This window comes from Podarcis cretensis (genome assembly GCF_951804945.1).
Source record: "Podarcis cretensis genome assembly, chromosome: 5".
In the NCBI taxonomy this organism is placed as follows: domain Eukaryota; kingdom Metazoa; phylum Chordata; class Lepidosauria; order Squamata; family Lacertidae; genus Podarcis; species Podarcis cretensis.
Window position 1 is genome coordinate 92,759,570 of NC_137174.1, and position 23,857 is coordinate 92,783,426.

The 23,857-nt window shown below is 41.9% G+C and overlaps 1 protein-coding gene across 7 annotated transcripts in view; it reads left to right on the forward strand.

The window, feature by feature from the left end:
- The window catches only part of LOC307217112 (uncharacterized protein), a 479,205-nt gene that overhangs the window by 444,932 nt on the left and 10,416 nt on the right, over positions 1-23,857 (forward strand). Inside the window, exon 11 of one of the 7 annotated variants that reach the window (XR_013839391.1) lies at positions 6,131-6,287. The exons of the other annotated variants lie outside the window; for them this stretch is intronic. The gene's annotated coding sequence lies outside the window, so the exon portion shown is untranslated. The remainder of the gene's footprint in view (positions 1-6,130; positions 6,288-23,857) is intronic. 7 annotated transcript variants of the gene reach the window in all.

Genomic DNA, 23,857 nt, shown 5'->3' on the forward strand with positions numbered 1-23,857 from the left:
GGGTATAAATGCTCTGGATGAATGGATCTTCCAAACAGTGTGGCTTACAGCACAAATCTAACTTGGTCTACTTGGGATTAAGTTGTGTATAGGACTCAGTGCCTTTAGAAGGTTGCTAGAAAAGGAAGTCCTCTAAATAAACTCACTTTCAGGATTTGAAAACTATCTTTCAAAGTTCAAACTTCACAACAATTTGTTTTGCATTTATTTTTTAAAATACAAGCTCGTTTTATAGCATTTGTTCATGTTATGAACTGATTTGAGTAGTCTGCTCTTTTGATAATGAAACACACACACTTTAAACTATTTTCCACATTTCAATCCCTGGCAGAGTGCTTCCTAATGAGCCAGAAATTGAAACTTTGCCTCCTTTGTCCTTAACACTGGAAGCAGAATCTCACAGTAATCCACTGTGGATCAATCAGTTGTGGACTGAATCCACAGCAGAACAATTTAACAAGCCACCCAGAAAGAGTGAGCTGTTTTGTAGAAAGACAGGGCCCTACATTAAAATATATATACATTACATTTAAAAGTTTGCTTTTCACAAACTGTTCAGAGTTGCTGAATGATCTCCAGAATGCAAATGCAAGACACAAAATAAAATAAAAACAGGGCAAACCCAACAAATTTAATCATTTCTAGAGCTGTTATATTGCTGGCAAGCTATTAAGATTTAAATTCAAGTTGCAAATCAGATTCTCACTATTTCTATCATTGCCAAAGGAAACTTTGGTAAGCAGCCCTACATATTTTCTCTTCTTTTAAATGAAGAGTTGGTGATGGAAGAGTTAAAGATACATTGAAAAGCTGTTTTTAATTTCAGCATGAGCACCACTGATGCACTCTGAAAATCCATCCTGGATTGCTGAAATCCTAAATTGCCAGTGCCCTGCACCCCACTGGAACATTTCAGTCTGCTGTTAGTGATCCTCAGCATGTGAAAGATTTGAAGGGGGAGGTGAGCTCTCCAAAGAGGGGTTGGAGCTTGGGGTCTTTGTAGCCAAGAGGCAAAACATTGTGAACCTGTGGAGAAGGAACTCAGAAACCCCCTTGAGGCACCGGGAAAGAGACAGAGACAAAAAGCCTGTTACATGCTTGCAAATCACTCCACTGCTGTTATTTTATTTGCTGGGGTCCGCAGGAGGATTGTTTCACTCTGCACAATTTTTTAAAGCTTTGTGATCTGGATTCTTTTTCTTCCCTTGCACCCCGTCAGAGTGGTGGAGTACCACTTACACCGAGAAATGTGCAGAGGAAAAAAGACCCCCCAAAGCTAGGAAAAAAAGGGATGAATTAGAAATTATATCAGGAAAGAGGGAACGAGGGAAAAAGAGAGAAAAGCATGCACAGATATCCAGGTCAACATTTTGCACCTGCTTTCAAGTTTGCAAGCTGTACTAAAAATAATCGAAACACTTGTGAAACACTTTGGGCCAGGCTTTCAAAGGCGTGATATCCAAAATTGTTGTTTTAAACTTCAGGCTGCAGATACCGATACCTCTCCAACATGTACGTGGGAAACTTTGCTATCCATGAAAGTAACATGGGAATTGATGCAAACAGACCAGGCACCCCAAAGTATGATGGATTAACAAGTCAACAGCAGCAAACAAATTTACAGCTTCGGTTTTTTTCCTGAGAACTACAGTCCAACAAAATGTAAGCATTCTGATTCCCGCTGATGTCAGCAAGACAGATTAAAGCTCAAGTAGGCCCCACTGAATGCAGAGGGGCTTCCTTCTGATTAAACATGCATTGCTTTGCATTGTTAGTACCAAATGCATTTTCCCCACTGAAATCAGTGGTGTATAAAGTGGTTTAACTTTGGCTGGATGCTGCCCATTAATTCATTCAATGCTGTTATATACACCGTAAAATAAATAAGAGAGAGGGCATGGTCTGGCCAGTAATAAAACACTGAAAACACATGGATTTCAATAGGAGAGAATCAAACATAGGTCATCAACAATGCTAGTGTTGCTCATTGAAATTAAGAGACGTTCAATTTCAGAGGGTCTACTCTGAGTATGACTTAGTTGGGCATCTCCCTATGTGTTTAACTCTCCCACTGAAATGGATGAGACATGGATGCATAACTTTGATAGACCATGCCCTATGTATTAATAAATGTTTATTGTTTAGCACTGTGATTTAAAATTCTCAATTCGGCTAAGTGCACGTCAAGCAGCAATTCACCACAAGGTCACCTGGGACCAAGTCCCTTTGAACTCAGTGAGATTCTGGCTAGACGTGTGCATGATTATGCCTGTAGTCTGTGTTTGAAGGTTGCTAGTTTATACTTGAGCTGCCTGTCCTTGTGCACAACTAATCAGATTAATTTGATTTGAGTTTTAAGAAAATGATCAGTCCTTTGCTCTAGCTTCCTGACTGTGGCATTGTGTCATCAGAATGCTGTGGTTTGGGGCTGATGTGTCTTTCTTTAGAGCAGAAGGGCCTAGAACAGGGATGGAGGAACCTTCATGGCCTTCCAGATTTTGTTGGACTACAATGCCCATCATCCCTGACCATGGCCATGCTGGGAATGGTCCAACAACTCCAGATAGGCCTCCTGTTCCTTATCCCTAGTCTATTCCTTATGAACCTATGACAACTGACTAAATTGGCAATAAGTAAGTGACGTATACACTAGGAGGTCATGATTTAGAAGGTTGGTCACATAGTTCTGCGTGTGCAGATGCTGGAAAGCAGACTTCTGTCTTGAACAAATTCTAGATTAAGGCAGTTACCAAATTCCACTGAAAGTATAACTGGAGGAAAATTGGGGTTCAGCTACTGAGGAATAGTGTTTTGACATTTCTGAGAGTCTCACCTCTCCTGGTAAACCCAGAAATCACTGGTTGAGAGAGTGTTTTAAACTGTTTTTAGTGGATTGTAGTCAGCGCTGGGCCTACTTAGAGTAGACCCATTGAAATTGATGGACCTAAGTTAATTCCAGTGTGCATAATCAGAGTAGGACAGCCATTGGATACAGCTCAGAATGTTTTTAACTGTTTTTCAATTACTTAAAAAAAAAATTTTTTTAGTATCAATGTGTTTGCTGCCCAGGGCAGCAAGGTGTACAAGGTGGGATATTTGTTGAAATAACAGTAACAGCAGCAGCAACAATAATGCATTCTTGGGGTGGGTATAGCTTAGCGATATGGCATTTGCTTTGCATATAGAAGGTTTTTGGTTCAATTCCTGGCATCTCCAACAAGTGCTAGGTGATGGTAAAAACCATTTCTGAGATCCCAGATAACCCCTGTTGGTCAGAAGACGGCACTGGGCTAGATACTGAGACAGTGTGGTATAGTGGTCATAGCAGGGCTCAGCAAACTTTTTCAGCAGGGGGCCGGTCCACTGTCCCTCAGACCTTGTGGGGGGCCAGACTATATTTGGGAGGGGGCGTGAACGAATTCCTATGCCCTACAAATAACCCAGAGATACATTTTAAATAAAAGCACACATTCTACTCATGTAAAAACATGCTGATTCCTGGACTGTCCGCGGGCTGGATTGAGAAGGCGATTGGGCCGGATCCGGCCCCCGGGCCTTAGTTTGCCTACCCATGGGTCATAGCCTCTGACTAGGACCGGCGACACCCACGCTCAGATTTTCACTGTGCCATGAAACTTGTTTTGTGATTTTGAGCCAGTCACACTTTCTCAGTCTAGCCTACCTCACAGGGTTGCTGTGGGGATAAAATGGAGGTACATTGCGACTTGCATACCATGTATGCTGCCTGATGGAAGATTATAATTTTAAACCCATTTCCTTGCAACATTTCCTCAACTGAACCCCTTCCCCCCTAAACACGTGGTACCTACGGTATATGTCTCCTTTCACAAAGCAGCTTTTTGTGTTTGAGTGTGTGTTTTTAATTGGGATGGAATGATTTTTTTGGAGGGGGGAACCCATCTGTCATCATGCCTAAGGTAGGCCCCCCCCCAATTTTAATACTAAATACAAAGAATCCACTGGATATCCCGATCCTGTCTTTCACCTAACCAAGCCATGCGATTCTGAATTCATACAGTGGCATTTTGACTCCTAGTTCATCTGAAAGCACTGTAAGATCTTCTTGGTTGTGGGATAGCTTTTAAAGGGCAAAGTTGAGAAGGGGCAAAGCCATTTCACTCTTGTTTTATTCCTCATCAATAAATTACTTTAATGGTTATTGTATCCTATTGTACAATAAAATTGTGTGTGTGTGTGGTGTTGTCATTGTTGTTGCTGCTGCTGCTTTAGGATGCAATCACTCAAGCTCAGCCATTAGAAATAGGTCAGAACTTGAGATAAAATTTAGATAATACATATAAGGGGCGTCTGTAGTTTGTGGTGCAGGAGAGAAAATACCAGCAACAAAGGGGCGGGAAATTTCAGTTGATGAAATCCCTCTCCTGGAGAAACGGGTTTACTGCGTAGTTCCCCCTACTCCCTGCCCTTGTTCTCTTTTGCCTACCAACCAGTGTGGCTGGTAAGAAAAGCACTCTGCAGGGTTGGGGGGCGGGAGACAGAACGGAGGAGAGAGAGGGAGAAAAGAGAGAGTCACTTGCAAACAACACAAAAATGCTGTCTTGAGACAGCTCCAACTTAGGAAGTTGAAAAGAGAACAGGTAATAAGTGTGTAAGCCTGAAAAGGTAGCTTCTTCCTCCTGGCTGACAGGTTTTCGGAGGTATTTGCAAGGTGCCTGAGCTGGTAATTAGCACCCAGAGCCAGATGCAGGAAATAGTTCTGGTCACCTCAGACACAGAATGCATAATAAGCTGAAGGGCTTGCTTTTCAATGGGTGATTGACTCCGAACAAAGGCCCCAAACAGAAGAGAGTGCAGGACTTAGAGAACGGTAACCCAACAGCCACTGGGCTCCTTTCCCATCAGTTTGCAGGGCTCCCCACCACCACCCCGTCACTCTCTTCTAAAGGCTGATAACATATTAAACATTTTGCAAGGCAACGTTTTCTTTAGCGGAAGAAAGAGCAAGGATCTAATGCGTTAGAAAGAAACGTTTTTGATGGATAAGGGAAACATATACTGTTCGTAGCCAAAAAGAAATCGTCGGTGATTTATTCCTTACAGATACCGTCAGAAGAACTTGCTTTAAAAACAAAACAAAACTACATTCCTTCACAGGGGGTTATTTAGGCAGAAGTCTGCAAGCCACTTGGGACCTAAGTTGATTTTGACTCCTTGATATCAAATGTTTCAATGAAACACTGGAGAGTCTTTTCTTTCTTTCTTTCTTTCTTTCTTTCTTTCTTTCTTTCTTTCTTTCTTTCTTTCCTTCCTTCCTTCCTTCCTTCCTTCCTTCTTTCAAAAAATCTTTTTATTTTACAAGATTTATATAACACTTGATTGTAATACAACCTCAAAGCAGTTTATGAAAAGATTAGAACAAAATTATCGGTAAAAACACAGTTAAGAACAGCTATGCAACCTGTTCAAAGAATGATCGAACATAAACTGAAAAACACACGCCACCATTCTACATGTTTAGATAGGCTATCCTAAAATGTTTTTAATGGGTGTACAATGAACGTACCTGCCTGATCTCAATAGGCAGGGAGTTCCAAAGTGTGCTGCCACACTAAAATATCAATTTCTTACATATGTGGAACCAGACCTATGTGGTGCCTGTACCAGTGCCAGTTCCACAGATAAAAGAGGCTGAGTGGGCATATATGGGGGGAAGACTTTGGGCTCGTCCAGCAGGGCTCTCTTGGTTTATGTCGCCTCTCTCTCGGATCAGAGACAGTGTGCCTCTGTCTACCACCTGCTGGGAACTGTGAATGGGGAGTGTTCCTTTTGGTCCCTAGCTAAGGTCAGCCGAACTTCAGGGACCTGGGAAACCACCAGACCTGACGCATCAGAGGCTCTCATTGATCCAAGGTTCGTGGCAATCCTCAAATTATGGGAGGAAATTATTGTAGTCCTAGCAAGATAGCAGAGGCAAAGCGCTGGTGGGCAGGTAACAATTGCTCATCTGCATTCTCCAAGTACCTGTTCCCATTTCTTAGTGATAGAGCTGGATGGAGCTTTCCCTAAAGCCATTTTGAGCAACTGGAAGACTTGATAACCATCATTGTATCTGATGTACACTCATGCATGCCTTTTCTATTATTTTCAGAAGTCTGTGTGGAAGTTTCTCGTTTTGCAAATCTTCGATTCTTCACATTTCCTTATAAGTTTGCAATTTTTAAAAAAAGATCCTCATGAAAGGTTGTCAGCATTTTCTACTAATATACATGTGTTAGCATGCAATTTTCTCCAATACACATAGATTTGTAAGCAATTTCCTCTAATGCCTTTTTGTGTTAAATTAAGCATTTGTGTTAATTTGTGTTAATTTAATCTACACGTGCTTGTAGGGACGCAGGTGGCGCTGTGGGTTAAAGCCTCAGCGCCTAGGACTTGCCGATCGAAAGGTCGGTGGTTCGAATCCTTGCGGCGGGGTGCGCTCCCGCTGCTCGGTCCCAGCGCCTGCCAACCTAGCAGTTCGAAAGCACCTCCGGGTGCAAGTAGATAAATAGGGACCGCTTACCAGCGGGAAGGTAAACGGCGTTTCCGTGTGCGGCTCTGGCTCGCCAGAGCAGCGATGTCACGCTGGCCATGTGACCCGGAAGTGTCTCCGGACAGCGCTGGCCCCTGGCCTCTTAAGTGAGATGGGCGCACAACCCCAGAGTCTGTCAAGACTGGCCCGTACGGGCAGGGGTACCTTTACCTTTACCTTTAAGCATATTTATTTATTTATTTATTTACCTACCTACCTACCTGCCCTTCACACTAAGGTCTCGGGGCAGGTTACAACAATTAAAATACAGTATCACACAATACTAAAAACAGCTTAAGATAACTTAAAACTGCAAAAATAAGGTGAGTTCTAAAAACAGACATCTCAAGTGTCAAAAGCCAGAGTGAACAGGTTCATCATCAGCATTTGCCAAAAACCCTGTAATGACCTCTGTCGGAACTGAGTCCCACAAATGATATATTTGTTTATGCATACTTTCTCCAGTAAATGCTTTATTTATTTGGTTGGAGAACATCATTGCAAAATTTGGAGAACTGCAAATTTCCAAGGATGGAAATTACAGGTGGAAATTTCCAGAAATGGAAATTAAGGGTTGCAGAATCAGTGAATGCAAATTAGGCAGATTCGCCTTTAAATGTGAACTGAATTGAATATCTCTTGCCACCCTTAAGACCACCCCAAAATGCTTGTCCGCAGGCGCACTATCTGTGGCTTAGCTCTTTCATCTGAGCTGTTCCTCAATCTTTCTGGCTGGCTTGTCCAGTGCCATTTTATTAGCACGGCATCTCCTTTGACATTCGGTGGCACGGCTTCTTACGCAGTTTAAAATAAATCGCCCCCACTGCTCCCTAGCTGCCTTTCTGAGCCCTCTGCTTTCAATTAAATCCATCATCGACTTTAAAGGTATGGCCTCAATATATAGGGTTTACAATGACCCTGAAATACCTTTATCCACACCATCTGAGACTCCTTGAACAACCTTCTGTAGACTCCAGCTTGTGGTTTAAAATACCTAGACACATGGCTTTGCTGTTAGATCCTGTAGCAAAGTACAAGCATCAAGCTGTTTAAAGTCTTTCAAGGTATGACCAAGGCTCGAACTGTCCTCCACAGTGAGAAATCAGGGGAAGCCTAAATCTCTGGAGGCATTGAATAAAAGATTTTAAAAGCCTTCTTGAGAGTTAAAGACTTCCTTGTTTCATTCCAGCACACGTAGCCTTTTAATCACGTGTGTTTCTGCCAGAGCATCATCACAACTCGTACCACATTGTGGGCACACAGGAATCCTTTGCCCATTGAACTTCTGCCTTTTCATTTGTTTCTGGTTTCAGGTTTTATTTTATTTTCTTAAAGCAGGGATACCAGCTTACATTTGATTGCCTGGAATTTAAAGACATTTCTGGACTCAATCATGCTATAAAGAAAGCTATTGTTTTGCCCAGAAGGGCTACTCTGCAGAGATAACCAGCAATATACCAGAGCTTCTCCAGGCCTCGGAAAGGGAGGTCGTAACAACTTCATAGAGAAAACGGTGAGCTGCGCAGATGGATCAAAGGCAGCAAATGCCACAAAGTAGCAATTTAGATCGAGGACTCTGTATCTGCAGAAAGACACAAAGACTGGAGGGCATTATCCTCTAAGGTGCCCAAGCAGTCGCCTTGCGTTCTGACCTTTCAAAAAAAAATAAAATATGCCACATCAGCAATCTTCTTTAACTGTTGCAAGAAGAGCTGTCACAGCTGATTTACCGACTGACCAAAGGTTGCAACACTAAACACACTTGCTAGGGAATAAAGCCCGTTGGATCTGGCAAAACTGTTTAGGGTTCTATGGTAGGGGTGCTTCTAACATGGCAGTTTATTGTAGACTCCAGGATGATAATGCAACATCTGCACATCACCATCCTCAAAATGCCACCGTATTTCCCTCCCTATCCCACCCAGAAATAGAGATTTACTGATTCTGTTTTTTTTAAAGAAATGGATTTTCTACAGAACTGGTAAATCCAGATTGCATGGGGGAATAATGAGATGGCATTTCAAGGAAGTTGTTGTCATGTGTGAACTGCTCTGAGCTTTTCGGAGTTGGTTTGTTTCTACGATCAAGTGGTGTATAAATATCAATCGATTAATTAATTAATTAATGAAGATGCATGAGCAGCACTAAGTCCACAATAAGCTGCTGTGTGGAAGCACCATCCCTCTTTGTTTTTGTATTCTCCTAGAGAGCATCTGCATGCTGCTCAGGCCAGAGGACAGTCCTTTAAGATTCAGGACCGCTTCAAAAATGATGCCATTTATAGGAACACAGGAAGCTTCCTTATATCAAGCCAGCCCATCAACCCATCTAGCTTGTTATTGTCTACACTGATTGGTAGAAGCTCCCCAGGGTTTCAGATACAAACCTTTCTCAGTCCTACCAGGAGAAGTCAGGGTAGTTATCCCTACTGGTGTGACATGATGTGCTTCTGCAAGCTGGCTTGAAGATCCTGATCTGACAGGTGGCAAGATGGGATGTCAATAAAAACATAAGCACAAACAAATTGTTTTATCAAGCTAGATGGTATCCAAAGCTACAAAGACAGGCCCAGTCTAAAATTTAGTACATGGTGAAAGACTAAACAAGGAAGTGGTGGAGCCCAAATCTTGCTCAACGCTCCTCCGTTGCTCCTCTCTCTCCTTCCCCTCACTTTAGTCCATCATGAGATCTGATCTTTTTGGCCTAACATCGATCCTGCTACCCTAACTATGCACGTGTGAAATGGAACTGCAGCCCCCAGGATCCCTGGCAGGGGAAGCCATGACCAATTCAGGTTTATAGCACAGACAAAACTTAAGTTCATTTATTTTTAAAATAGACGGGAGATCCTTAGAATTCTGATAGCTGCGCCAGAGCCTATTGCTCAAGCCTAGATTCCTGCTATTAATAGCTGGTTTCCAGATCCCTTTAATAATAAAGGAACTCCAGCAGATGAAAAACTGATCTCTCTCTCCTCACTTAAATTTAATCTGCCATTCTTTGCCAGCAGCACACATAGCTGAGAGGGTCAGGGAATCATTGTGAGAGTGGAAAAAAACACAATTAATTTGGTATCAAAAGGTAATAGGATAAGGCCTCGGAAACTCTTGCCTATTGTTCTGTAGAATTAACTTCTGTAGGTCAGATGCCGCTGGTCACTGACCTCAAACTAAACAAGATATGAACAGGCTGGTTACAAAAAAAGAAATGAGTGCTTTTTATTGATCCCAGCCGGACTTCTGTAAGGGAGGTGTCTTTATTTCTCCTTCCTTCCTGCCTTCCTCCCTCCCTTTTCCTAAAGGATAGCCAAACAAAAAACATTTCACATTTGACATATAACTACATATAATTTCAACCATTTGTTGTACGAAAGGCACCCAACTTTTGATGTGTAATCTTTCAGCTCATCTCCTACCCCTTTCAGGTGCTACCTGAAGCCATTCCCCCCCCCCAAACACTTGAACTCTGGAGAGGTATATAATGATCGACCCATTTCTGAGGAACTTGTACCACCTGGCCACAATTATATCCACAAGAAGAGAGCAAGAGCAGGCAGGGGGAATTGCCTTGTGGTACCTGCAGGGTTCTTTTTTTCATCTTTTTCTTCTCTCTTTTTCTTTTGGGTCTGTGTTTTTCTTTAGATTAGTTTTTTTTTTATCCTTGAGAAAAAGGTTTCTGATATTAATCTTTGAATTCTTTTTTGAACACTAATAAAATTTATTTTTAAACAACAGATACCTGCAGGGTGACTTGAAAGTCTTCAGTATGCTAAACCTGCAACTGTACATACACTTATTGGGAGTAATTGGACATTTTTCTGAGCAAACATTGCCTAATTCAGGGGTGCCCAAACTTTTTTCAAAGAGGGCCAGATTTGATGAAGTGAACATGCGTGAGGGCCGACCAAAGCTGTTGAGCTTTTTAAAAGGATTTTATCCTAGGACATATACTGCCAGAGGCCAGATTAAATTGACCAGAGACCAGATTAGGCCCCTGAGATGGACTTTGGACATGCCTGGCCTAATTTCATATGCACCCACTTGACTGCTTTTGTCTGAGGAAATAGTCCTGTTACAGGAGCCGTTACAATGTTGACATTGTTTCAATCTCTTTTGCTGTTATTTTTAATGATTTCTAAATGCTCCTCATTGTTTTGAATTTTTTTTTAATTGATAATGTTAATATTTCTCGTAAACCGCATAGAGGCTTTCCTGCAATCAAGAGGCATTTAAATGGATGAAATAACAATGCACTGCCTAATTTTGGGTGGATGAAAACCTCGTGAAATGGACTTCAGACATGTCACGTCTGAGTACAACTAATTGATATTAAGCCCATAGAAGGGGCTCCAAGTCTTGATCAAGGACCCTCATAGGCCAGCCTTCCTCAACCAGATATTTTGGGCCACCACACCCATTGCCCTGCTTAGTTGGAGCTATCACAGGCTGAGGTTGTCAACCAGTCTATTCGCAAGCCTGGCACTAGGGAGGGTAGTGAACTACCCAGGACTAGCCTCAGAACTTGGAGAGATAGAATTTCCAGGCATTCTGAAGCTATGCAAGCAAAAAACCCAACTCATTCCCCCCCCCCCCCGAAACAAACAAATACATAAAAGGAAATTTGGGGAAAATGTGAAATATATATACAGTGGTACCTCAGGTTAAGAACTTAATTCGTTCTGGAAGTCTGTTCTTAACCTGAAACTGTTCTTAATCTGAAGCACCACTTTAGCTAATGGGGCCTCCCATTGCTGCTGCACCGCCTCTGCACGATTTCTGTTCTCATCCTGAGGCAAAGTTCTTAACCCGAGGTACTATTTCTGGGTTAGCGGAGTCTGTAACCTGAAGCGTATGTAACCTGAAGCGTTTGTAACCCGAGGTACCACTGTACTACAATACTTACTTTCTTATTGAACCCAAACACATTTTTAATGCTTTAAGAACATGAAGCCGCTTTAGGAACCACCCTGAGCCCCAGCCCCCTTCCAAACGTGTGGCATATAAATTTCATTAAATGAATGTATAGCTGTCACATCAACTTCAGAACTGGAACACTGGTGTGCAAGCACAGGAAGTTCTCTGTCCCGCAACAGGCTGTGGGTCCACTTTGCTCAATATTGTCTACACTGATTGGCATGAAGGCAGCAGAGTTCCAGAGCTCCTCTAACATGTGAAGAGCAGAGTGGGTGACGAGAGGTGGGTCAGGGGCAGTCAGCAGCGGTAATGTGAGGAGGGAATGAATGGGTCCGTATTTCCTTCTGAGCAACCTTCCTGGGGCCACAAGCCAGTGGCAAGCAGGGCAAGATGCAAAAAGGGGAGGAGCAATGAATGCAAATTTCACTTTTGTAGTATAGGCTAGTTTCTACACATGCTCATGCACCCCTCCTCCCAAAACTTCCATCCAGGCAGGCAAGAGGCATTATTAGAGATCATGGAGAAATTTCAGCCAGACAACACCATTTGGGCTGCGAAACAGGGCCACGGAGGCATGTGGCTTGGGGAACATTCCAAGGGCTGGGTGGAGAGACACAGAGGGCCGCATTTCATCCCCAGGCTTGAGAGTCCACATCCCTGGAATAGGGTTTTAATATCACCAATATTAAATAAGAGAAGAGAACTCCATGGAAAAGACCCTGATGTTGGAAAGATGGAGGGCACAAGGAGAAGGGGGCGAGAGAGGACGAGATGGTTGGACAGTGTTCTCAAAGCTACCAACATGAGTTTGACCAAACTGCGGGAGGCAGTGGAAGACAGGAGTGCCTGGCATGCTCTGGTCCATGGGGTCACGAAGAGTTGGACATGACTAAACGGCTAAACAGCAACAACAAAATCACCAATATGAAGAAGTGGGATGCCATTTGAACAGTCTGCCTAAAGCATGAAAATATATTGAGTTGTCTCTGCATGCACACCCAAATGTGCCTGTGTGTGCGAGTGTGTGCATGTGCATGTATACACACAACAACAACATTAATAATTTATTATTGAAATACCTCCCATCTGACTGGGTTGCCCCAGCCACTCTGGGTGGCTTCCAACAAACACATATATAAATTGAATTCAATAGCTGAGAACCTTTAAGGGTGCCAGAATCAACTGCTTGAGGCACTGATTTATTCTACCCAATAATTGAGCTGGCCCTGGCATTTTCTACTTGAGCAGGGACTTGACACCAGGTCTTCTCAGTCCAGCTCTGCTTCTCTAACCACCGATTTGGCTGTTAACGTGGATTCCGAAGGCCAATTGATTGATTCTTGTAATGCCTAATTCATGCCAGATTTCAGGAATGGTCATCTTGCATCTTCAGGGCCTACGTATCTTATACTTGGCATGGGATCATTTTCATTAAACACGTTGCGACGACAGGGCTTTGCTTGGTTCTTGATTACAGCTGGGTCTTCCCCAGCACACTGAGTCGCACATCACTGTGGAGACACCCAAAGCCTCAGTGTTTGAACACATACTCAGGGTCATGATGATATCCACGATAAGCTTAACTTCTGTGCCAAATGTTTGGAAAGGGTTCACCTGCTTCTCTGAAGGCATCCAGGTGCAAAGGCAGGTATTTGTGGACTAGGAACAGGCTAAACATGCACGCCTACATGTGTACACAGTGTTGATGAATAGCACATCAGAGGAAGGTGGCACAAAGGCAGCGATATGGCAGGAGAACCTCTCCTGATTTTTTAAGAATAAAAACTGCCCTTCCTAATATTCCTTGCTTTTCAGAGAGTTCCCCTTCAGTTTCCTATCCTCTTTGTTACTGCTGCGCAGTCTTTGAGTGAGTCACCAACGGCAGCTGCAGAAGCCTTGATCAAACCACCAGGGCCAACCCAGATCCTATTACCCTCTCTTTCGTCACTGCCAAAGTGATCCAGCAAGTTTGTGGGATTATTGTAAAGCCAGAGAGCAATGGCGCTAGGAACACTTTCAGTTTGCAAGTCTGGGAGAGTTTTCACAGGTGACAATAAAAGCATCTTTGATGGGTACGATCCATTCTCCTAAGGGCATAGCGATGTAGGACTTACACAAGTCAGGCCATTGTCTACACTGACTGACAGCAGGGTTGTCTCTAGGATTTCAGGTGTAAGTAACTCCCAGCGAGATGGTTGGACAACTCCCAACGAGATGGTTGGACAGTGTTCTCGAAGCTACCTGCATGAGTTTGACCAAACTGCGGGAGGTGGTGGAAGACAGGAGTGCCTGGCGTGCTCTGGCCCATGGGGTCACGAAGAGTTGGACACGACTAAACGACTAAACAAGAACAACAACCAGCCCTACCTGGAGATGCTCAGGATTGAACCTGGGACCTTCTGCATGCAAAGCAGATGTTCTACCACCAAGCTACAGCCCTTCCCTGTTTGAGCATGTTTGAGCATAGGAGAAGTGATCCACACAGGAATTGGCACAACCCTCTTCCTTCTCCGGCTTCACTGTACAGTGGCTTTTACTCAGAACAGAATATCCCCTATCCTTCTCAACTCCTGGCTAGGTAAAGGTAAAGGGACCCCTGACCATTAGGTCCAGTTGTGGCTGACTCTGGGGTTGCGGTGCTCATGTTGCTTTATTGGCCAAGGGAGCCGGCGTACAGCTTCCAGGTCATTTGGCCGGCATGACTAAGCCACTTCTGGCAAACCAGAGCAGTGCATGGAAACACCATTTACCGTCCCGCCAGAGTGGTACCTATTTATCTACTTGCACTTTGATGTGCTTTCGAACTGCTAGGTTGGCAGGAGCAGGGACCAAGCAATGGGAGCTCACTCCGTCACGGGGATTCGAACCGCCAACCTTCTGATCGGCAAGTCCTAGACTCTGTGGTTTAACCCACAGTGCCACCCGCATCCCTTCAACTCCTGGCTACTTGCCTGCAAATTACCCATGCCTGTGTAGGGTGCGAGACCTTCTCCTAGGTCTTCCCACGTCTTTTTCAGAAAGAATATGTTCACACTGCATTTTGTGCCTGTCTCCCCTTTCTCTTTTTCATCGCCACTCTTTACCAACACGTCAGCATAAGTAAATCTACAAGAGCAGCTTTGCAAAGATGTGCTCTGTTTGAGGGTCAAAAGGTCAGCACACAGAGGTGAAAAAGAAGAAATAATTTGCATGATTTCCTTAACTGTGGGAGATCTTTTGTGTGTTGGGCAAATTCCCCCAAGGTGTCCCCTGTTGAGAAGATTTGTAGAAGAAATCTTTGGTAAGGTCCACCCCCCTTTCTTTGAGAATCTGTAGAATTCAAATTAGGCAAACCCCCCACCCAAATTCATCATTTAAACAGCTACACAAAATAGATTAAGGGTGACTCAAATTGGTCCCTGAGGTCTGGTTTACACAACAGAGGGTAGCTGGAATGATTTATTTATTTTTGTCAAACTTAAAAATCAGATGCATTTTCCAGATTTTTGATGTCAGAAATTTTGAACTGAAACTTAACATGAATTTTAACATGAAATTTAACATGAAAATTGAACTGAAATTTAACATGAAATTTAACATGGTTTCTATGAATGAACAAACATACAAACAAACAAACATACAAACAAACAAACAGTCTATTGAGCTAGCTGCTGAATGCTGATTCAGAATGCCCTTCTTCTGTCAGATACTGTCAACATTTGATGCCATCCCATATGTAGCAGTCAGTATTTAACAATATCATAAAATACTGACTGCTATAGATCAGATGGTGACAAATGCTGCTGCTGAAGCTTGAATATTGTCCAAGTATTCACACCGCCAGAAAACCTACCCGTGCCATGTTGCTTTAGATACCTACTTTAAAGTGTTTCTCATTTCAGCAAAGCCTATCCACATGGATAATTTAGCTACGTATGCTTGTTTTCTGATCTGTGCTATGGGTAATTTTATTTTGTTTTATGTACATTGATGCAAGGGTTTGTTTTTATTATGTAGTTTAGACATTTTTCAAAATAAATAAAAATGCTATACTTGAACAAACGTCTTTAAAAAATAGAATACGATTTTGCTTTATGCAGCTACATGGTTATGAAAAGGGAGAAATTTAAAACTTCATGTGCACTCACATAAATACAAATAGACCAGGGCAGATTGTTCCAGCCGCTTTGGCAAACCTGGAAGTGGAAACTAAAGGCTGCCTATTTTGTCATCTTCCCAGATCAATTGTTGGGCCTGAAGTAGCTGCTATAGACTTTGGATAAATTCCCAAACCTTCAGCTGCACGTAACAGGACTTCAGAAAAACCATCAAAGCGTCACTAAATATAACACTGCAATTTATTTTGGGTGTTGATAGCTCCTTCAGCTTAGCTGGCTGGCTCATCCAAGCTTTCTGTAACAATTCAGCATTAGAAAACTGATTCATGTATTTGTTGCCACTAGGAGAAAACCAACGCTCTTCTTATTCATTCAGATCTGGGTAGCAACTGGAAAACCAGCTCACTCCTCAGTAATACTATAATTCCTTCCCTTTATGATTCTTTACCAGAAAACATCCCCCGGGTCTCATTCATAAAGTCCAGTTGTGAGGCAAGAAATGTCAGGAGTGTACACTTAAAGAGTAGGCGGAGAACACAGAACAGAGCATTGTAGCTTTGCAAGAACAGCTAAGCGTTTCCTCTGTTTTCAGTGCCTTTGTCAGCTGATTACATGGTCTTTTATAATTTCTCGTCTACGGAATAGAGCTATTTGCTTGTGGATTATTTGAAAGACACAGCCTTACGCACAAGAAAAACAATTTTTTAAAAAGTGAAGTGATTTCGTTGATTACATCAAACTTTGGTTAAACGATTTTTTTCAGGGCATGTGCTTTAAAGGAGAGTTTCTTTCTGGAGGTGGGATGGAAACCTTGCCTTTTTGTGAGTTTCTTTTTGCCAGAAATCCACAGTTTGAGATTTAATTGTGTGGATTTGGTTTGCCAGAGGACTCCAGTGGTTCATTTCATGCCTAGGTATGAAATAGAGTTGCTCGCAGCCATATTGCACTTGAAATGGAATTTTGAGGTGAATGCAAGCAATTCCTGTTCAGGTGGAACATTTGAGGAGTTTCAAGGGGAGGAGGAAGAATTCTGATAACAGCAGCAAAATCGCTCAGTACAATTTTGAACAGTGCCGTGTTGAAAATTCATCCTGAAAATTTATCTCACCATTCTCCATCAACTAATGAGACAAGAAATTGCATTCAAAAATTAGGGAAAGGGAGAGAGAGAAAAATAGATGAGCTCCTCAAGGATGGGGTGCAGGGTCTCTGCCGCATCTACCTTACTTTTGAGGTGTCTGATGGGTGTGGTATTTCCTTTCTTTCATTCTACAAATCATCTCACCAGTGGTTTGCACACGGAAGCTTTCCTGGGTGATAGGCCAGGGAAATTACCATCATAAGGTTAACTTCTCTGATGGGACTGTTTCAGATCAGTAGCCTGGGCAGCCCTGGTTGAGGCTGCAGTCCTATATCCCACTTACTTGGGAGTTTGTGCCACTGAACTGAACAGAGCTCACTTATAAGACTGCTCTGGCAAGATCTTAAAAACGACTCTAGTGCTGGAGGGCACTTCTATAGCACCATCCATAAAGTATGCCACTGTTTTTAAAATTATTTTATTTATTTATTTAGCCCTTCATCTGAGGATCTCACGGCTGTTCACAGGATAAAATACAGAATAAAACCACAAAGTACATAATATGAACAAGAACAAAACAATCCCCACTCCCACCTTATCACATGGTTGCCCCCTTGTTAAATCCTTTTCTTGTCAAAACATTGCTTTTTTTTTTTTTAATAAATATTTATTGAGATTTTTTGGATACAAAATGCAAAAATAATAAACAATATAGCATGGATCATAACACATTTTTCAGAACTTCTTTGGACTCCCTCGCGTCTCCCACTCCCACTTACATCATTATAAATTTTTTTCCAGCAATTTATCATCTTATTTATATTCTTGAATCTTGTTCCGTTAATTTAATCTAATCTTCAAAAGTTTTATGTTTCCCTCAATCTCACTTATCATCAAGTTCAAATCTAATTCAATGGTAGGCAATTATTTATGATCTAGCATCCTTCTTAGGATTCGACCAAATTACAATACTTTTGTAAATAAATCTTGAATTTCTTCCAGTCTTCTTCAACCCTCTCTTCTCCCAGGTCTCGGATTCTGCCAGTCATCTCGGCCAGTTGCATATAGTCCATCAGCTGCATCTGCCACTCTTCCAGTGTGGGTAGATCTTGAGTTTTCCAGCTCTTAGCGATGAGTATCCTTGCTGCCGTTGTTGCATACATAAAAAATGTTCGGTCCTTCTTTAACACCTTCTGGCCGACAATGCCCAGAAGGAAGGCCTCTGGTTTCTTAGTGAAGGTATACTTAAATACCTTTTTCAACTCATTATATATCATTTCCCAGAAGGCCTTCACTCTAGGACAGGTCCACCAGAGGTGAAAGAATGTTCCTTCGTGTTCTTTACATTTCCAACATTTATTATCAGACAAATGGTATATTTTGGCAAGTTTAACTGGGGTCATGTACCATCTATATATCATTTTCATTACATTTTCCTTCAAAGCATTACATGCAGTGAAGTTCAACCCAGTGGTCCACAACCTTTCCCAATCCTCAAACATAATATTATGCCCAATATCCTGAGCCCACTTTATCATAACCGATTTAACCATTTCGTCTTGTGTATTCCATTTCAGCAGCAAGTTATACATTCTTGATAATACCTTAGTTTTTGGTTCTAACAATTCTGTTTCCAACTTCGATTTCTCCACCTGGAACCCTACCTTTTTGTCATTTTTAAAAACTTCTTTAATCTGAGCGTAATGTAACCAGTCTCGCACTTTATCTTTCATTTTCTCCAAACTCTGCAATTTCCAATTGTCTCCGTCTTTTTCTAATATTTCCCAATATTTTGGCCATTTGGCCTCCATATTGAGTCTCTTTCGGGCCTTAGCTTCCAGAGGTGAGAGCCACCTCGGAGTTTTGTTTTCCAGTAAGTCTTTGTATTTTGTCCAGACATTAAAAACTGCTTTCCTGACAATATGGTTCTTAAAGACCTTATTGATCTTAACCTTATCATACCATAGATATGCATGCCAACCAAAAGCATTGTTAAACCCTTCCAAATCCAATACGTCAGTGTCTTCAAGAAGTAGCCAGTCTTTTAGCCAGCAGAAAGCTGCGGCTTCATAGTACAACTTTAGGTCCGGCAGGGCAAAGCCCCCTCTTTCTTTCGCATCAGTTAGTATCTTAAACTTAATTCTGGGCTTTTTGCCCTGCCAGACAAATTTAGATATATCTCTCTGCCACTTCCGGAAGCACTCTGTTTTGTCCACAATCTGCAATGTTTGAAACAAAAACAACATTCTTGGCAATACATTCATCTTAACAGCAGCAATTCGGCCTAACAAAGAAAGCTTCAATTTTGTCCAACTATCCAAGTCTCTCTTAATTTCAAACCAACATTTTTCATAGTTATCCTTAAATAGACTCAGATTTTTTGCTGTTATGTTTACCCCTAGGTACTTTACTTTTTTAACCACAGTTAGTTCTGTTTCTCTCTGAAACTGTTCCGACTCTACTTCTGTCAGATTTTTCCCCAACACCTTAGTTTTCTGTTTGTTTAGTTTAAATCCCGCCACCCGACCAAAATCTTGGATCAGTTGTAATACTCTTTTTGTACTAGATTCTGGCTCCTGCAGAGTCAAAACTAGGTCATCTGCAAAAGCTTTAAGTTTATATTGCTTCACTCCGACCTGAATCCCTTCCACCAACCGGTCCCCTCTAATCATATTCAAGAGCACCTCCAGAACTGATATGAATAACAAAGGGGAAATCGGGCAGCCTTGTCGTGTTCCTTTTTCAATTTTAAACTCTTCCGTGACCACATTGTTTACTATCAATTTAGCCTTTTGTTCTGAATATATTGCATCAATCCCATTCTCAAAACCCCGACCCACTCCCATTTCTTTTAAATTTCCCTTCATAAATTTCCAGGAAATATTGTCAAAGGCCTTCTCTGCATCTATAAAGATTAGCACTGCTTTTGTATTTATATCAGTTTGCAAAAGTTCCAAAATGTCAATAATGTTCCTTGTATTAGCAAACATGTGTCTACCTGGGAGAAAGCCTGCCTGGTCTTTATGAATTACTTCGTTTAAAACTTTTTTAAGTCTACTTGCCAAAACGTCTGCAAATATTTTGTAATCCACATTTAAAAGGGAGATGGGACGGTAGTTCTTAAGTTGTGTCTTTTCAGCTTCCGATTTTGGTATCAATGTGATGAATGCTTCCTTCCACGACTCCGGCGCCCTCCTCCCCTCCATAATTTCATTGCTAACCTCCATCAATGGTTGTATCAAATGGTCTTTTAATATCTTATAGTACTTGGAGGTTAGCCCATCTGGTCCTGGAGATTTGCCCAATTTCATGTTTTGAATGACTTGTTCAATTTCTTGACATGTTATTTTACTATTCAGGAGAGATCTATTTTCTTGTGACAACTTTTTAAGTCCATTTTTCTCTAAAAATTGTTTGATCTCGACCTCATTCTGCGGCCCTTGAGTGTATAGTTTTTTGAAGTATTTCCAAAAACACTTTCTAATCTCCATGGGGTTCTGAATATTTCTTCCTTCAATTTCCAAATTTGTAACTGTATTCAATTTTTGTCTCTTCTTCAACTGCCAAGCTAGCAGTTTTCCACATTTGTTTGCCGATTCAAAGGTTTTTTGTTTCATTAATTTAATCTTCCACTCTATTTCCTGATTTATCAGTTTAGAATACTGTGCTTGATAGAGTTTAATTTCTCTCAAAGTCGGCAGGGACTTCGGATTTGATCTTAGCTTCTTCTCTAGTTCTTTTATTTTCTCCAAAATCTTATCTTTTCTGTCATTTTGTGTCCTCTTCCTTGCAGCATTCTGTTGTATCAAGAACCCCCTCATCACAGCTTTACTTGCATCCCAAATAATTCTTTTTTCCACCGTAGTGTTCATATTTATCTCAAAGTAGTCCTTCAATGCTTTCTGGGCCTTCTTAATAATCTCCTGATCTCTGAACAAATTGTCATTCATCTTCCATCTAAAGGAGCCAGTTGGTAATAGTGTCATATCCATTCTCAGTGCATTATGGTCGGAGCAGGTTTTTGGGCAGATTTCCACCTTTCTGACCTTCGGTGCCAGACCTCTAGTTATCCATATTTGGTCGATTCTTGTCCAAGTCAGCTGAGCTTCAGAGAAGAATGTTCCTTCTTTTCCCAAGGGGTTCTTCGTTCTCCAAATATCAATCCAGTCCATATTGTCAGTCAGTTCAAAAAAGGTCTTTGGTAATCTGCCATCTTTTGTAACATTCTGGCTTTGTGACTTATCCATGTTAGTTGATACGACCCCATTCATGTCTCCCATCATGATGATGTTGTCATAATCCAGATATTCCAGCATAGTCTCATGCAACTTCTTGAAAAATTCCGACTTCCCTTCATTTGGTGCATAAATTCCTAATATCAAAATCTTTTCTCCTTGATGTTGTATTTCGATTGCCAAAATTCTTCCATGTTCATCTTTAAATAAAAATTTAGGTGACAGGCTCTCTTTTGCATATATCACCACGCCTCTCTTCTTTACTTTGTCTGAAGATATAAATTCCTGACCAAGTCTTTTGTTTATTAGTACTTTCCTGTGGAGCCTAGTCACATGTGTTTCTTGTAGGCAAATAATGTCCAATTGCTCCTTTTTCAATATATGAAAAATTTTCCTTCTTTTTTCCGGAATGTTACAGCCATTTATATTCCAACTCAAAAGTTGCAGAGACATCCTGGATAAGTCTGGTTATTTTTCTAGGGGTAGTACCTTGTTCGCTGGATCTTCAGAATCCGAGGGTGCAGGCACCTCTGGTACTACAAGCCCCGAGGGTAGTTCCAGTCCTTTTTGGAGGTCCTCTCCGTACGCAGTCAAAAATTTGTCTCTATCTTCCAGTGATCTAATTTTAATCTTCTTCCCTCTAAAAGTGAAAGATAATCCTTGAGGAAAATCCCACCTGAAGATAATTGTATTACTCCTTAACAATCTTGTTAGTTCCAAATAGTCAGATCTAAGGTCCAACAGTTGTTTAGGGATATCCTTGTAAATTTCGATTCTTTTGTCCAAAATATCCAGTGACTTTCCGTAATGTAGACCCAAAATCTTGTCCCTTTCCTCCTTTGATCTCAGTATTATTAAACAATCTCTGGGCTTCTCTCTCTTTATAAGTCTTCCAAGTCTAAAGGCTGATATGATTTTAAAGTCTTTTTCCTCTAAGTTCCAAAACTTGGAAAATTCTTTGGTCAAGAACTCAGCTAAGTTGCCTTCTTCCACCTCTGGTACCGATCTTATCCTTAAATTGGTCTGTCTATTCTGTAGTTCTATCATAGAAAGATAAGTCTGATGTTCACCTACTTGTTTGCTGAGTGGCCTTACCTCTTTCTCTAAATTTCCCAATCTTTGGCTGGTATCTTCAGCCAATTTCCGATTTTCACCTGCAGTCTCCTTCAATTCTCCAATTGCTTGCACATTCTGTGCAACTTGTCCAGTTAGTCTATTTAAACATTCAGTATTTTGATCAATTTTAGCTGTTTGCTGATCAGCTTTTTTATCCAAAGATTCCACTTTTTTATTCAAAGATTCCAATTTTTCAAGAATTTTCTCTAAAGTAGAACTAATTTCTCCTGAGGCCATCTCTTCCGATTGAAATTCCTCAGTTTCTGCCCGTGGCAGAAAAGCAGCTTCTTTCTCAGAAGTCTGAGTAGGCAGAGTAAGCACAGTAGGCACAGATGATCTGCGTGCCTGGGAGACTGCGGTTAGGGTTGTTTGTCTAGTTCTCGGTCCCTTTTTTCTTGCGCCACTCATTCCAGAGTTATCTAAAATTCAAGGTCAAGCTGAGTTGTTCCCATGAGAAAGCAGCGGCCCAGATGGTAATAGTCAAACAGGAGGCCGGGAAAAGGAAAGTAAAACAATGTCACTGCTATTAATCCCAAATCCTCTAGGGGGAACTTAAAATGTCTTTAGGAAAGAAGACAATTCCAATAAAAATAATATAGTCCCATTTAATGTCCGAGAACCTTCTATAAGGTAACTTTTAGCAGAGTTAGCATTTAAAAAGTCACAATGTTTCAGACAGTGCTTGCTGGTATTCCAAAAGGTGCTTCAAAGTAGCCAGTTCAAACTCCCTCAGATTGTTTCAAAGTTTAAGTTCAAAAGTATCCAGCCCTGCAAACTGGCTGCTCAGTTACTCAGGCAGTTCCAGCACCTGGGTTTCTTGTTTAAATTGTAATCCAAATAGAAGAAAGGTATCACAGTCCACATAAGAGTCATGTAATCAATTGCTTAAAGTCCTTATTCTGCTTGAAAATAATTTCCACGGGTGTCCAGATCAGTTAAATTAAAAGTTCACTTTTTGCCTCCACTCCTCCGGCTCTTTGCTTGGTAATTCAATGACAGCGGAAGACGGACTTCCTATTTTTCGTCACTCCGCTTTCAGCCAAATTGAGTACCTTAAGTACTTTAAGTCCCGAAATTTTAAAAGTCCATTTACTCACGGGTTGTTGTTTTCCGAATCTGTAATTTAGGAAGAAAGGACAGCGCTCACCGGCAGCAGCAGCGCGGCTTCACTCCGCCGATTGCGGAACGATCCACAGCGCCGCAACCCCCTCCGCGATCCGGAGCCCCTTACGGGGCTCCTTCAACGTTTTGGGGGCTGCTCCTGGCGCCCGCCGGACCCCAAGACCACAGGCTTCTGCTGCCTGTGGTTTTCCTGAATGGGTCCCCGCTTCGCCGCAGCGGGAGACCCTTTTTCGGCGGAGCTTCCCTTCCCCGGCTAGGAAAGGGCAGCCATTGCCGTTCGCGCCGCCTCCGGAAGCCCCCTTGTCAAAACATTGCTGTCCCCTCTTGGTGAGTGATATCCTCTATGGATGCTGTCTACTCTACTCTACTCTACTCTACTCTACTTTTTTTTTTTTAAGGCAAGCAGCCATGTGTTCATCACAAGTCTACCCCTTGTGCAGCATGGCTGCCACTTCCCCCATTCATTATCCGAGGACTGGATTTCACAGCACAGGCTGTTGATAAGGATGAACATGGATATAGTCTTGAAGCGAAATTGCAGACTTTCAAATAATTTTCTGAAAGGGGATTTAGCATTGAAAGGTGGCTTTAAAAAGGTAAAGGGTAAAGGGACCCCTGACCATTAGGTCCAGTCGTGGATGACTCTGGGGTTGCAGCGCTCATCTCGCTTTATTGGCCAAGGGAGCCGGCGTACAGTTTCCGGGTCAAGGGGCCAGCATGACTAAGGCGTTTCTGGTGAA